Source organism: Odocoileus virginianus, chromosome 5, assembly GCF_023699985.2.
Source record: "Odocoileus virginianus isolate 20LAN1187 ecotype Illinois chromosome 5, Ovbor_1.2, whole genome shotgun sequence".
NCBI classification, from domain to species: domain Eukaryota; kingdom Metazoa; phylum Chordata; class Mammalia; order Artiodactyla; family Cervidae; genus Odocoileus; species Odocoileus virginianus.
In genome coordinates, this window is record NC_069678.1 from 39,108,461 (window position 1) to 39,122,409 (window position 13,949).

General features: G+C 35.7%; 1 long non-coding RNA gene across 3 annotated transcripts in view; it reads left to right on the top strand.

The window, feature by feature from the left end:
* The window catches only part of LOC139035199 (uncharacterized), a 121,884-nt gene that overhangs the window by 62,300 nt on the left and 45,635 nt on the right, over positions 1 to 13,949 (top strand). The window contains exon 3 of one of the 3 annotated variants that reach the window (XR_011487806.1): positions 10,963 to 11,144. The exons of 1 other annotated variant lie outside the window; for it this stretch is intronic. This is a non-coding gene — a long non-coding RNA (uncharacterized lncRNA). Of the gene's footprint in view, positions 1 to 1,033; positions 1,393 to 10,962; positions 11,145 to 13,949 lie in introns of those variants that run through there. One more of the 3 variants, XR_011487804.1, reaches the window with a different exon arrangement.

A 13,949-nucleotide genomic window follows, 5' to 3' on the forward strand; every position in this document is an offset into this window, starting at 1 on the left:
GCCATTTCTTTCTCCACTCTTTATGCTAACTTTTGATGAACTATTATAAATCTTAATGAAGAGAAATTTATTGACCTTTACCCTTATAATCTGTCCTTTTGAGGGTCTAGTTTAGGAAAGCCTTTCCTATGCCAAGGTCATAAAAATGTTCTCCTAAACATACTTCCAAAAGCTTTGATGTTTTCTTTCCACATTTAAGCCATTAGGCCACAAAGAATTGTGTAAGTTATGAGCTTGGATTTTTGCATATCTATAATCATTTAGTCCCATACTAATTTACTGAATTGCCTGTACTTTCACCCACTGGATTGCATGGCCAGTTTTTCACACATCAAATTTCACATATATTTGTGTCTCTCTCTGGGCTCTCTTATTCAATCCACTTTTCCTTCTGTCAGTTTCTGACCAATGTCGTAACATTTTCATTACTTTGTTTCTGATATGTCTTGATATATGATAATGCTAATCATTCCAGCTTATTTAGGAACATATTGGATGGTTTCTATTCTCTTATTTTCTGCGGTAGATTTCAGAATCACATTACTTATACCATCTACCTATGATGGGTGGGAAAAAAAGCAACAGCTTTGAAAATTTGTTTGGCCTTTCACTGAATCTATAGATCAAATTGGGGAGGATAGATGTCTTCATGAAATTTAGTCTTCTTATCCTTGAACATAGTATACCTATAAATTGGTTTTCATTAATATCCCCTTGAATAAATATAACATTTTGTTCCATAAAGTTCTTGCATGTATTTTGTTAGATTTATTCCTTAATCCCTTGTATTTAGTGATGTTATTATAATTAATATTCTTCAAATTTTTTATATTTTTAAATTATTACTGATATAAAGAAACACAGCTCATTTATATCTAGCATTTTAGTAAAACATCTTATTAATGTAATAATTTGTGAACAGTTTTCAGGGAATATCTTTTAGAGCTTTGCATACTGATATGTTCTCAGTTTGCATGCTCATATTGTATTATACTCTTTTCTTTTCTAATCCCTGTCTTTTTTTGTCTTACAGCTGTGGTGCAGCATGTGTGCATGCTAAGCTGCTTCAGTCATGTCCAACTCTTTGGAACCTGTAACCTGCCAGACTCCTCTGTCCATGGATTTTCCCAGGCAAGAATACTAGAGTGGGTTGCCATGTCCTCCTCCAGGGGATCTTCCCAACCCAGGGATGGAACTCATGTCTCTTACATCTCCTGTACCATCAGGCAGGTTCTTTACCACTAGTGCCACCTGGGAAGCAGTGATAAGAGCTTCAAATACAATGATAAGTAAAAGCGTTGATAGTTACCATTTTTTCAGATAACTGATTTTAAAGAAAGCATTTTAAAGTTTTACTATTAAGTATCAGAATTGTAATAGGACTTTTCTGCAGATGCCCTGTATCATTTTAGAAAAATCCTTTCTCTCTTTATATTAAGACTATTTTTTTCATAAATAAAATTTGAAAATTATAAAAAGCTCCTGCATCTTGAGAAAATTTTGGTTTCTTTCCTTTAATCTGCTAAACTTGATAAAGTATGTGTTAATGGAATTTTTTAATGCTGACTCACATTTCTGTGATAAGCATACAATGGATTTGATATATTTTCTTTTTTATACATGGTGGGATTCTATTTGTTAGTTTTGCTTGGGGATTTTTGCATCTGTGCACATATGTGAGAATGACTAATGATTTGCCTTGCTCTGTCCTTTGGTGTTTTCAGTTTGCAGGAAGAATCTCACAAAATGACTTGGGGCATGTATTTTCTTCTATTGTCTGCCAAATTTTTATACAGAAATGACTTGTTCTTTAAAAGTTCTGTAAAAGTATTTTCAAAATTACTTGAAATGTAGTATTTTCTTGGTGGGGAGTTTTCAACCTCTATTTTAATTTCTTTAATAGTTGAAGGACTATATATGTCCCTTTTTTTTTTCCTTGACTCAGATTTGGTTGTATTTTCCTAGAAATATATGTCTTTCATGGATGTTCTCAAGTTTATTGCCAGAGAGTGGTTCATGCTATATTTTAATTCTTTTAAATATCAACAGCTTTTGGTAGTGACCCCTTTTACTTATAAATGTTGAAAAATTTTACAATTATCTAGTCAATCTTGTCTGAGTTATATAAATTTCATTAATCTTTTTGAAAGCAAATAGTTTACATTGATTTTCCTCTGTCTTCTATTTCATTAATTTCTGCTTTATCTATCTTTTTTACTATTTCATTTTCTTAGGGTGAGTTCTGCACTTGTTTAAAACTCCAAAACTTGATTTATTGCTCATTAATTTTGAACATTTTGTTTTTATAATGTTACCATTTTTAAGGCTATAATTTTCCTTTAGGAGCATTTTAGCTACATTTCTCAAGTTTTGAAATCTACTACATTTAGTATTTTTATTACTATTAGATACTAATTTCTAATTTCTATGATGATTTATTCATTAAATCACTATTTTAAAGTATTTTGAATTTTGTTGAGATTTGCATAATGGTCTAGTGGGTGGTAAATTTCAAAATCAACTGTTAGATGTTTATGTTTAATACAAATATTTTAGATAAAGTTTACTATGCATGATTTTCAAATCTATATTCTCATTTATTTTTGTCTGTTTAACCTAGTAACTGCTGAAGAAGTTGTGTTACAATGTCCCCAAATTAAAGTATATTTATCAGTTTCTTCATGCAGTTCTTCCCACTTTTTATTTATAAATTTTTGAGGCAGCGTTAACAGCAACAAGGGTCTTCCCCAGTGATTCAGCAATAAAGAATCCAGTTGCAATGCAGGAGCTGCAGGAGACGTGGGTTTGATCCCTAGATCAGGGAGATTCCCTAGAGGAGGCCACAGCAACTCACTCCAATATTCTTGCCTAGAGAATACCAAGGATGGAGGAGCCTGGTGGGCTACAATCCATAGGGTCGCAAAAAGTAGAACATGATTGAAGCAGTTTAGCATGCATTCAATAGCAATAAACATATTTACAACTTTTTAATCTTCCAAATATAAATATTTTTGAAATATTAATTATGCAATGAACCTTTTCAATACATAGTAATTATTTTAATATTGAAGTCTATATTAATATTAGAATTATTTTGTTATTACAATTTATAATCCATTTTGTTTAGTATTTTTTCTTGTTTGTCATTCTATTTTAAGCATTTTTTAGTCTTGTATTTTGGATTTTTCTTTGTAGGTATCATATGGTTTTTTTAAATCACATGGATTTTTTAAAAAAACTCCATCATCCAATATTTGTCTTTAATTTAACTGGAATGCTTAGTTCATTTCAGTGTATTGTGGCCCTCAGTGTATTCAGATGAATTACTCTATTTTATTTTGTACTATTTTGTTCATTTTCATGTTTCATCAGCTTTCATCTGGGGAAATACCTTGAGACCTAGTTTCAAGGGGCTTTCCTCTATAAAGAATATTTGTTATTTCTAATTTGGAACTTCCAAATCAGAATATCTCTTAAAATAATTTCTGGATTTGAATTTTTTGGCCAAAACAGGTAGTATGAATATGTATGAGCTATAAACTTGAGTGAGGGTTGGCTTATGAATTAAATTTTTTTCTCTAACCAGACATAAATTTTTCTGCTATTCCTCTGTAAGACAAGTTTTCTTCTTCACCCATTCTCTAAGAGTGAAGAACTTTGTGATCTTGGCTTTATGTGATATTGCCCTATGAGATTCCCCAAGTTAAGCATTCTTTAATATTTGCCTCCTGTCTTTGCCCCTCAAATTCATCAAGACTGAACAGATCCCCACGGATTACCAGTTGCTTCTCAGTTATTTCAGCTTTGCTTGTTTTTATTTTGGGCTTTAAGGCCTTTACTACTCTAGATTCTTGCTCTCATGTTTGGTCCCTGACAATTTCTCTACCTTCTTACTCAGTTAAACATTTTTAAAATTTAATATGTATTCATATCAAACTTTTACAGCAGGATACTTGTTTAAGTTATCTTGTCTCTCACATTACCAAATCTGGGAGTTCTTTCCCTTTTCTTAAACATTTATGTTGTATATGCATTTTGAAAAGATATAGAGTTCATCAAATCATAAAATTAGTTCTAATTCATGACAGAACTATGTGAGGGGGTAGTAGATATGGGAGAGTTTATGGATTGTGAGATTAAAAAGAATCTGTTGTATGTTTGTTGGACTGAGTACATACAGTGTTAGAAGAGGCTGCTGCTGCTGCTGCTGCTAAGTCACTTCAGTCGTGTCCAACTCTGTGTGACCCCATAGACAGCAGTCCACCAGGCTTCCCCGTCCCTGGGATTCTCCAGTCAAGAACACTGGAGTGGGTTGCCATTTCCTTCTCTAATGCATGAAAGTGAAAAGTGAAAGTGAAGTCGCTCAGTCATGTCCGACTCTTCGAGACCCCATGGACTGCAGCCTACCAGGCTCCTCCGTCCATGGGATTTTCCAGGCAAGAGTACTGGAGTGGGGTGCCATTGCCTTCTCTGGTTAGAAGAGACAAACACTAGTTAACCTGGGAAATGAAGGTAGAAGGCAGATGTTCATCCATGTATTCATCCAGTGAGCAGACAGGCATTCTGCACTTGCTCTAGATCAGAAACAGTGCTGCATGCTAAGGGGAAAGCTGAGAATAAGACAGATAGGATCCTTGCCCTCACAGAGCTTACTGTCTGAAAGTAAGCTGAAAGCAGATACAACTAAAGGGGTCAGAATGAAGAAAAGCCAAAGTGTGAACAAGAGTTGCTGTAAACCAACAGGAAAGCCATAAGCTACAGGAGCAGAGGCTGGTCAAATAAAAGACAGTTGAGGAAATAACAAGAAAAACCAGTCTCGCACGTAGCAGACATTCAATAATTGGCATAAATTCTTCAGAGGCAAATAAGACCTCTTAAAGAGACTGTGATATCTAGATAACGATGAGCATTTAGGAAAACGCCTTAGCCAATTCTTTAGAGTTTTTAAATATCTGTTAATGATTTTTGCATCTGTTGTGTATTCCAAATTACAGTAGATAAATTATTATGAAATATCAATGAATGAACTAGAACTAAGATCCCAGGTATCACTTTTGTTTTAGGTGGACAAGAAGTCTTGCATTGAACTTAGATTTTAAATACATGTTACACGTCTCTGATCATTGGTCACTTTTCGAATGTCAGAGATGTCCTTTTTTCACATTTTATGCTGCCAGAGCTGTAATCCAATAACAATTTTCCCAGTAAGTAAGTGTTTCTCACATGCCACTAGGGAGCAATTGCTTTGCTACACTGCACTTAAAAGGAGTTTGAACTAAAAAGACACAAATTTCACTTTTTTCTCTACTGTGGCTGTGAATATGCTAAAAAAAAATAATATTTTAAATTATTGAATTTGCACTCCTATGAGACATAGGGCACCTTTAATTTTTTTATATGCTTGTTTATTAATAAAGAAGAACTTTCTATTCATATACCAAAAGAACGGTCCAGTGGAACAAAACAATAAATGCAACAAAACCTCTAGCTCATTAAATTGGAATGCTGGGATTGAATTACTAATTTATGTTGTTTTTAATTTCATGTAATAAATTATACTGTTTTAAAATATAGGAGGAAACTGTTCCCTTGGAGTCTGCTTACCTCCAACTCTGACTAGGAAAGTTTTATTTGTCCCCGGGGAACTGGGAAGTAGGGGGATTCACTGAAAAATTGCAGTTTCACAGGAGCATACCATGAAACATTCATAGACATATTCTGGCATTACAGGAGGCTTAATAAACACAGCCAATCACTTGAAACTACACATGGCACTTCCAAGGCGTTTGAAAGGCATTTTCCTGAAGGAAAAGGTGGACTTTGGAAATCTGGTTTTGGGAATGTCACAGATATATATACCAGAAAGCACATTCTTAGTTGAGGACAGTGAACAGCTGACACGGGATCAGTACTTTGCAAAGAAGGGAAGGGGGCATGACTGAGAAGCTGGACTGTAATGTAGTCTCAGATAAGGCCTCAGCCAAGCTCCTGGGAACTCTGGAACTGGACTGACCACCAGAGTTGGATGAGACAACCACCCTCATGGGTGGACAGGTCATGATATGCAGGTTGACACTGGGAATGAGCATGGAATGGAGTGGGGTAAATCTCTGCATAGCAAGGCCACCTATGAGGGTTGTCTGCTGGCAATGCTCGCAGCACTCACAGAGGAAGGGAAAGTACATCTTTCACTCCTAAAGATAGATTGAGAGATCTTCATCTGCAAGTCTCACATAGATCTGCATCATAGGATCGATCCATTATTAAAAAGAATTTAAACGAAACGGGACACATTTGTCCAAAATTAATGAAGGATAAATATCTGATTTGAGAAATTTTAGTCAGTTAAACTTCCATCCTAAAGAAGATCAGTCCTGAGTGTTCATTGAAAGGACTGATATTGAAGCTGAAACTCCAAAACTTTGGCCACCTGATGTGAAGAACTAACTCATTTGAAAAGACCCTGATGCTGGGAAAGATTGAAGGTGGGAGGAGAAGGGGATGACAGAGGATGAGATGGTTGGATGGCATCACCAACTCAATGGACATGAGTTTGGGTAAACTCTGGGAGTTGGTGATGGACAGGGGGGCCTGGCATGCTGCAGTCCATGGGATTGCAAAGAGTCAGACACGACTGAGCAATTGAACTGAATTGAACTAAAACATTATCTTGGCTCTCTTAGCCACCATGCCTTTAGTAGTACTTATTATGTGCAGACATGTTACCAGATGTTGTGGAAACACTTGAAAATGGATCCATCAGAGGAGGACCATGAGCACTGAGAACCCACCAGAGTCCAAGCATTTTAGATAGATTTTTTTTTAATCCAGTTCTTGCAAACTCTGTGTGTAGTATAATTCTGATGAGAAAACTAAGAATTTATGAGTCTTAAAAAATTTGTCCAAGGCCATATAGTAAGTAAATGGTAGAGCAAAAATGTAGTCTGTTTTGCTTGAGCCCAAGTATTCAATCATATTACAAAGAAGGAAGGGAAGCAGGAAGGAGAGGAGGGAAGCAGGAAAGAGAGGAAGAAGAAAGGAGGAAGGAAGGGAAGGAGGGAAAGAAGAAGGTGATTATTCACTTGAATAAAGAGAGAATGGAGAATCACATCTGGAAATTCAAATTTATATATTTTATATTATTAAAAACTTTTGGATGGAAAAAAAGAAAAAGAAATTTAGGCCATTCCCATTTCAGAATATTTCAATATGAATGCTAAAATGTGCTTCTTCAACTAGAGGATATTTGGTAACAATTTTGAAAAAGAAACCAAAAAAAATTAATATTTTCAATCCTTTGTAATATCTGTACTGCTGTGATCTTACATTTATTATCTTAATTCTTTTGGAGTTTCCCTAACAAAAAAACAGATTTCTTTAAAACATTTTACTTTTTTGACTTTTTTTGCTTTGTCATGCAAATCAACTCTCTCCCCCACAATTTTGTAACTTTTCAATTAGAAAACTATTATATGCTTATTATAGAAATTGTAGAAACTACAAAAATATGTAAAGAATAAAATTCACCTCAAATCCTCCTACAAAAAGATTTATAAGCATTTCTCCATCTTCTCCTTCATTTTTTTCTTTATAAAAAAATTAAGCTATATGCTCAGTTTTACCTTACACTTTTTTCTCCACAAAGCAAATATAAAAATTTCCCCAAGTCATTAAAAATGCCTCAAAATAGAATTTTTAGTTGGAGTGAGGTATTAAATTATATGAGCACATCTTATTCCACCTAATTCCTTTGTCCTTGGACATTTAGGCTCCATTTTTTTCAATGAATTGCAACTAAAATATAAATTAACATTGAGTCAATAATAGCCAGGAAGTGCCTCATATTTAGAATGATGACTTTAGTTATACCAGCCCTCTCTATTTAAACTATAACTATAATTTCCTTAAGGAAATTATGAGATTCACTTGGTATCCCTTAGAAGAAGAAAACTTGTCCACATTTATTTTTATTCATTCATCACATATTAATAATTGCTCTTCTGTGGTTTAGGTCTAAAAACTGTATAGGCCTTTAGAAAGAAGCCTTCTGAGAGCATATGATTTTCTATGACAAGCAGTCATGAACATAATACTGGTGGAAAGCTGTGAGCTCAAAGCTGTTAGAATTCAGGTAATTAATACAATAGAATTTCTGGAAAGAGAGATCTTTTCTAATGGGGTACTATAGAAGGCCCTAAGGTCATTGGAATCTTCTAGAATAACTTGTTTGTCATTTATTTATGTGTGCATATATGTCTGTGGAGGGGCTTCCCTAGTTGCTCAGTGGTAAAGAACCCACCTGCCAAAGGAGGAGACACAGTTTTGATTCCTGGGTCAGGAAGATCATCTGGAGAAGGAAATGTCAACACACTCCAGTATTCTTGGCTGGGAAATTCCATGGACAGAAGAGCCTGGCAGGCTATAATCCATGGGATTGCAAAGAGTCAGACACAACTGAGTAACTAAACAAAATGTATGTAGAGATGGTAAAAGGTAAAATATTGTTTTTTGTTCAAAGTTCTTAATTATTCAATTTAAAAGCCACACTTCATTAGTAGTAATACTCATTCAAAAATAATGTTCAGAAAACAAGTTTTATTTCTCAAAGATCATCAGAAAAGTAAATTGTAAAAGCAATTGTGACTTGAAGATATCTATAAGAAGAACAGGTACAAGATACATAACGGTCTATAATATTAAGGTTTATTTCTCTATGATTTGTAATTTCTGAGAAAAATGGTTAGGTTTTAAAAATTGTGTGATGATTCAAACTTCTCCATTAAGCTGTAAAGGAAATATTTCTCCAAAAAGAAAAATCATATTCTCTTATTACTACAAATATTTGTAGTTGACTTGCATTCACTGAAGCATATGTAGCTTACTTTGGAGGTGCCCTTTATCTGTCTTTATCTCTGGTGGGAGCTCCTTTTTTTTTGTTTGCCTTAGTTCAATTCAGTCGCTCAGTCTTGTCTGACTGTTTGCAATCCCATGGACTGTAGCACGCCAGGCCTCCCTGTCCATCACCAACTCCCGGAGTTTACTCAAACTCATGTCCATTGAGTCGGTGATGCCATGCAACCCTCTCATCCTCTACTGTCCCCTTCTCCTCCCACCTTCAATCTTTCCCAGCATTAGGGTCTTTTCAAATGAGTCAGTTCTTGTTTGCCTTAAATCCCAATTTATTGTAAGTTTGCAGAGTTAGAAGGAAGTGTGGGTTCCTGTGCAATCCTCCTCCAGGCATGCCTGGGTTTTATTTTTGGAGGTCATGCTCCTGGAACATGCTAATTTGCTCTCATGTTATGGCTATTTCTTTAAAAAGCCACCCATTTCCTTCCTTAGAGAAGGAAATGGCAACCCACTCCAGTATTCTTGCCTGGGGAATTCCACAGATGGAGAAGCCTGGCAGACTACAGTCCATGGGGTGACAAAGAGCAGGACACGACTGAGTGACTAACCCACATGCTACATAACATACAATTCCTTTTCAGGATGATAGTCTAACCACCATGGACCTTGAATATTTCTGAAATTTCAAAGAGAGTTCTGAGTCTGATTGCCGCTGTCAACTCATTGTCCAAGCTGTTTTCAAGGTTACCTTTTCATGCCCTATTGGCTAGGAGACTCTTAAAGATTGTTTCCATGAAACAACACATCTGAATGCAAAGAAGATATGAATTATCAAATCTGAATCAGATCTTTAAACGATACAGTATATAATATTCATTATCTTTTTTCTCTGTTATTTTCATCTTCTGCTTACATGTGGAAAAGCAGGATGGATGCTAATGTGTTTTATATTTATCTTTCTGGTATGCATAATTTTGAAAGTAGTCTTCTTACTAAAAACGAATTCTTCTAATAGGATCCTATGGTTCTGTCCTGGGCTGTTTCCTGGGGTAAATTGGGAGATTGGGATTGACATATACACATTACTGTATATAAAGTTGTTCACTGAAAAGGACCTCCTGTATAGGACAGAGAATTATACTCAATACTCTGTAATAGCCTATATAGGAAAAGAATCTATGATGAAGAATCCAAGATGAAGAGTCATATCGCTGAGGTAAGGGACACAGCTGTTCTTCTTGCCATGATTCTTCAAAGATGAGTGCCATTAATGTAAAACATATGTCTTATAATCCATGAGTTCACATGTGAAAAGCATTGTCCTCTGAGTAAGAAATTGGTGGTAGGTCCGGGAGAGCTCATATGTAGTAGCAAATGAGCATTGTTTCTGTCTTAGTACCCAGGGCCATCCTTAGACAGATAGCCAGTCACAGTCAGTTGCAGCCACTTTTTTATGATTTATTTATTTAAAATTTTATTGGAGGCTTTCTAGGTGGAGCTAGTAGTAAAAAATCCACCTGCCAATGCAGGAGACGTGGGTTTAATCCCTGGGTCAGGAAGATGCCCTGGAGAAGGAAATGGCAACCCACTCCAGTATTCCTGCCTAGAGAACCCCACGGACAGAGAAGCCTTGGCAGGCTACAGTCCATGAGGTTGCAAAGACATGACTGGAGAGACTTAGCACACACCAGCACACAGTTGATTTACAATGTTAGTTTTAGGCGTACAGCAAAGTGAATAAGTTATGCATATACATATATCCATTCTTTTTTAGATTCTTTTCCATGTAGGCCATTACAGAATATTGAGTAGAGTTCTCTGTGATATACAGGAGGTCCATTTTAGTGAGCAGCTTTATACATAGTAATGTGTATATATCAATCCCAATCTCCCAATTTACCCTGAGACACAGCCCAGGACAGAGCTACAGAAGTGGCTGTGTTCTCTTGTACCAAAGAACATATTTTATGATTGTTCTATCCTTTACCTCCATTTCTTTCCTACAACCATATTTCCACCAAATACTGTGTCTTAGTTTTACTATTTTTTTTTTATACTTTTTCAATTGGGTGTTATCCACAGCTGAGAGTTAAGTAGTGTAATTGCTCTCACCAGGTCTCATCAAAACTCTGGGTAGATTCATTCTTATCCACTTGTGGCATCCAAGAGATTTTTGTGCATCTGGGAGACACAGCTTACAGCCCATGGCAGAGGATGTACACAGCCTGGACCGGTGGCAGGGCAATGAGGAGGAGGCAGCCATCTTTCCACAGCAAAATCCTGGTTTTCTGCATTCCTGCACTGGACTTTCAGAAGTAAAAATAGTTATTTACAGATGAGATATTTGTAGTAATTACTCCTAAGCATGAGAATTTCCTCAGAGGTAGTTAATCATATTTAATGTTTATTAAAATTATGGAGAAATACATGGAATTTTCAAAATACCTGGTGGTCATTTTAGTCATTTACATATATGTGACACAATACAGTCAAAATATTTGTAGGAGAAATGTATTTAAATCTGATTCTGACAGGAGGAAATGCTGTTGGTTTAGTGTTTCCTGGGGTGAAAGGTTTTTTTTTTTCAGATTTTGCTTTCAAACTTGTAACTTGCCTCTGTATACCCACTGTTCTACTCACAAAAGTGGAAATATCTTTACCTGAAGAGGTTTTGAGTAGGTTAAATAAAATAACAGGTTATTGCAGGTTTATAGAAAAGCATAGTATGCCCCCCACCTCTTACATTTGATTTAAACCTGGATTCTGCTTCCTTTTGATTAATTGATTGCATTTGTACCGGGATAAAACAATGCCATTCATTCTGGTATGAGCCCTTATTTTCCCTCCTAAGAAAAGTGAATGGGTTAGCCACTGTCCCAAATACCAGAGAAGTTAACACAGATATACTTTTAGAGGAAATTAGAAATGAAATGTTACTGAAAGGGCTAAGTTCTCTTTCAGGATGTAGTGGTGGGTTCCACAAAATTTATGATTTGAAAATCTAAGGAGATGCTCAATTATAATTACATAAAACACATTATTTTTGATAAAAGCACTCTGAAATCTGCAGTTTTCTTCATTGGCATGCTTCCCTACACTGTGCTGTACTGAACATGTGCAGTACTATTCTGAGTTTTCCGGAAGTGAAACAACTTTATGGAAATCATATGCAAAATGTTTCTCAAGTTTTTTTGCAGTTTACTTTTTTATGAGTCTGTTAAAAATTTAAGAGAAGCCTTGTTGACATTTTATATGCTTATTTTTCTTTCAAAGGAAAATTGGAGGATTTTAAAATTTTCATATCTATGAGGATAAAAGTTGAAATAACATCATAATTCTTATCTTGTTCAATTTGATATTTAGTTGTTTTATTTTTTTATGAGTTTTATTCATCTTGTAACCAGTCTTGTATGTCTTATAAAAAGAGGTTTATTTTAGTTTTTTGGTTTTGAGGAATTTGCCTAGAGCTAAAGTATCTAGGCAGAAAACCTGTTCAAAAGATCTAAATTCTTAAAATGCTACCTCTAAAATATGTTAATAAATAAATATTTTAAATATTGTCATTTCAATATTTTAAGTACCTCAGCAAATGATTTTGGTAGAACTTTGTCCTCTGAGAAGACTAAAGAAAAGAACATATTGTTGTCTTGAATATATCTGAATGTCACAATCACATTGTTTCCCTCCAGTGTGTTTATGAAATGGAATATTTTTAGTAAAAGGATGTGGCTACAGCCATTTATTACTTTCTATAATGTTTAATTCATCCAACTGAACACCAAGATTTTTATAGTTTACTGTCCAAGTACTTCTTTGGCCATCAAAATCCCTTTGTGATCTAATAGAGAAATGTTATGACATTTGTAGGTACAACAATTCATTAGGCTTAACACAACTATTAGGTCTTTAATTAAATATTGACTCAAACCTCCAGGTTCTACTTCAGGTGAAAAAGTGATTTTTTTTATCTGCAAATGGTTGCGCTGATTCATTGCTACTCAACCAACATTTATTAAGTGCCTTCCATGTGCAAGCAATGCTTAGGCACTGTGTGTATGCCTCACAGTGTGCTGGGAGATGGATATAAAGATGGAGCCCTCAAGTTTTATTTTTATTGTTTTTACAAAGACAAGAATTAGAAAGCTATTGAAAAAGCTGCTGAGCGCTTTCTAAATAGGCAAGCATGCAGCAGCTGTGGGAGGAGGAGATGGAATGGTGGCATTTTTCAAAATGGGCATTTGGTATTGCAGATTGGTGCCCAAAAAATAAAAACAAGGATAAACTATCCAGTCAACAAATTATTATTATAGCTATTTTTATGGGATGATCTTATTCTGCATTTGAATTAAACCACAAATTTCAGTCACTCATTAGCATTCCTTCTTTGAAATGACTTTAATATGGTTGTATATTAATTCGATTGCTATGAGTTTCCTGAAATAGAAGATTGACTTGACCTGTGGCCATTGCTATAGAGATCACATCCGGTGTCACATTAGCAAATTAGCACTGAGTTTAACCCTTGTATAGTAAAGCCCAGCGCGGGCAAAACAACATCATTGCTATTTTCCTAACTTCCAGCACTTCATTAACTATGGCACCACATAGGGGTTATATAACTGCGATCATAACTTTGTAAAGTTTATAAACATAACAGAGAATGTTCTCACGGGTGTCCTAGGCCAGGCCGCAAGCATCGTTCCTTGAGGTCACCCAAAGTTCCTTCTCCAGACACTGCTCACCCTTCAGTTGTAAGGGGAGGCAGCCTGCCCACATTGGCTGTCCCAGCGCTAACCCCTCCAGGGATCGGACTCAGCAGCCCTGTACTCCTGCCAGCATGTCACCGGAGGAAGATTGATTGCCTCTTAATAATGTTTCTCATAAGTTTGACCAATCTGGGTTTTTTTTTTTTCCAGTCCCTGGATTCTTAGCACTTGACCCCACAATGTGGCATTCCTTGAGGCTGTGGCTAAACAAGACCATGGAGTTCCTGAGAGAAGTGGATTTTAGTCACTGCATCAGTAAGAATCTAGGACTATGAAGTCGAGAACACTCATTCAATGCAGGCAAAGCAAGGACTGCCGCCTTGTTCCCAGCCTCAG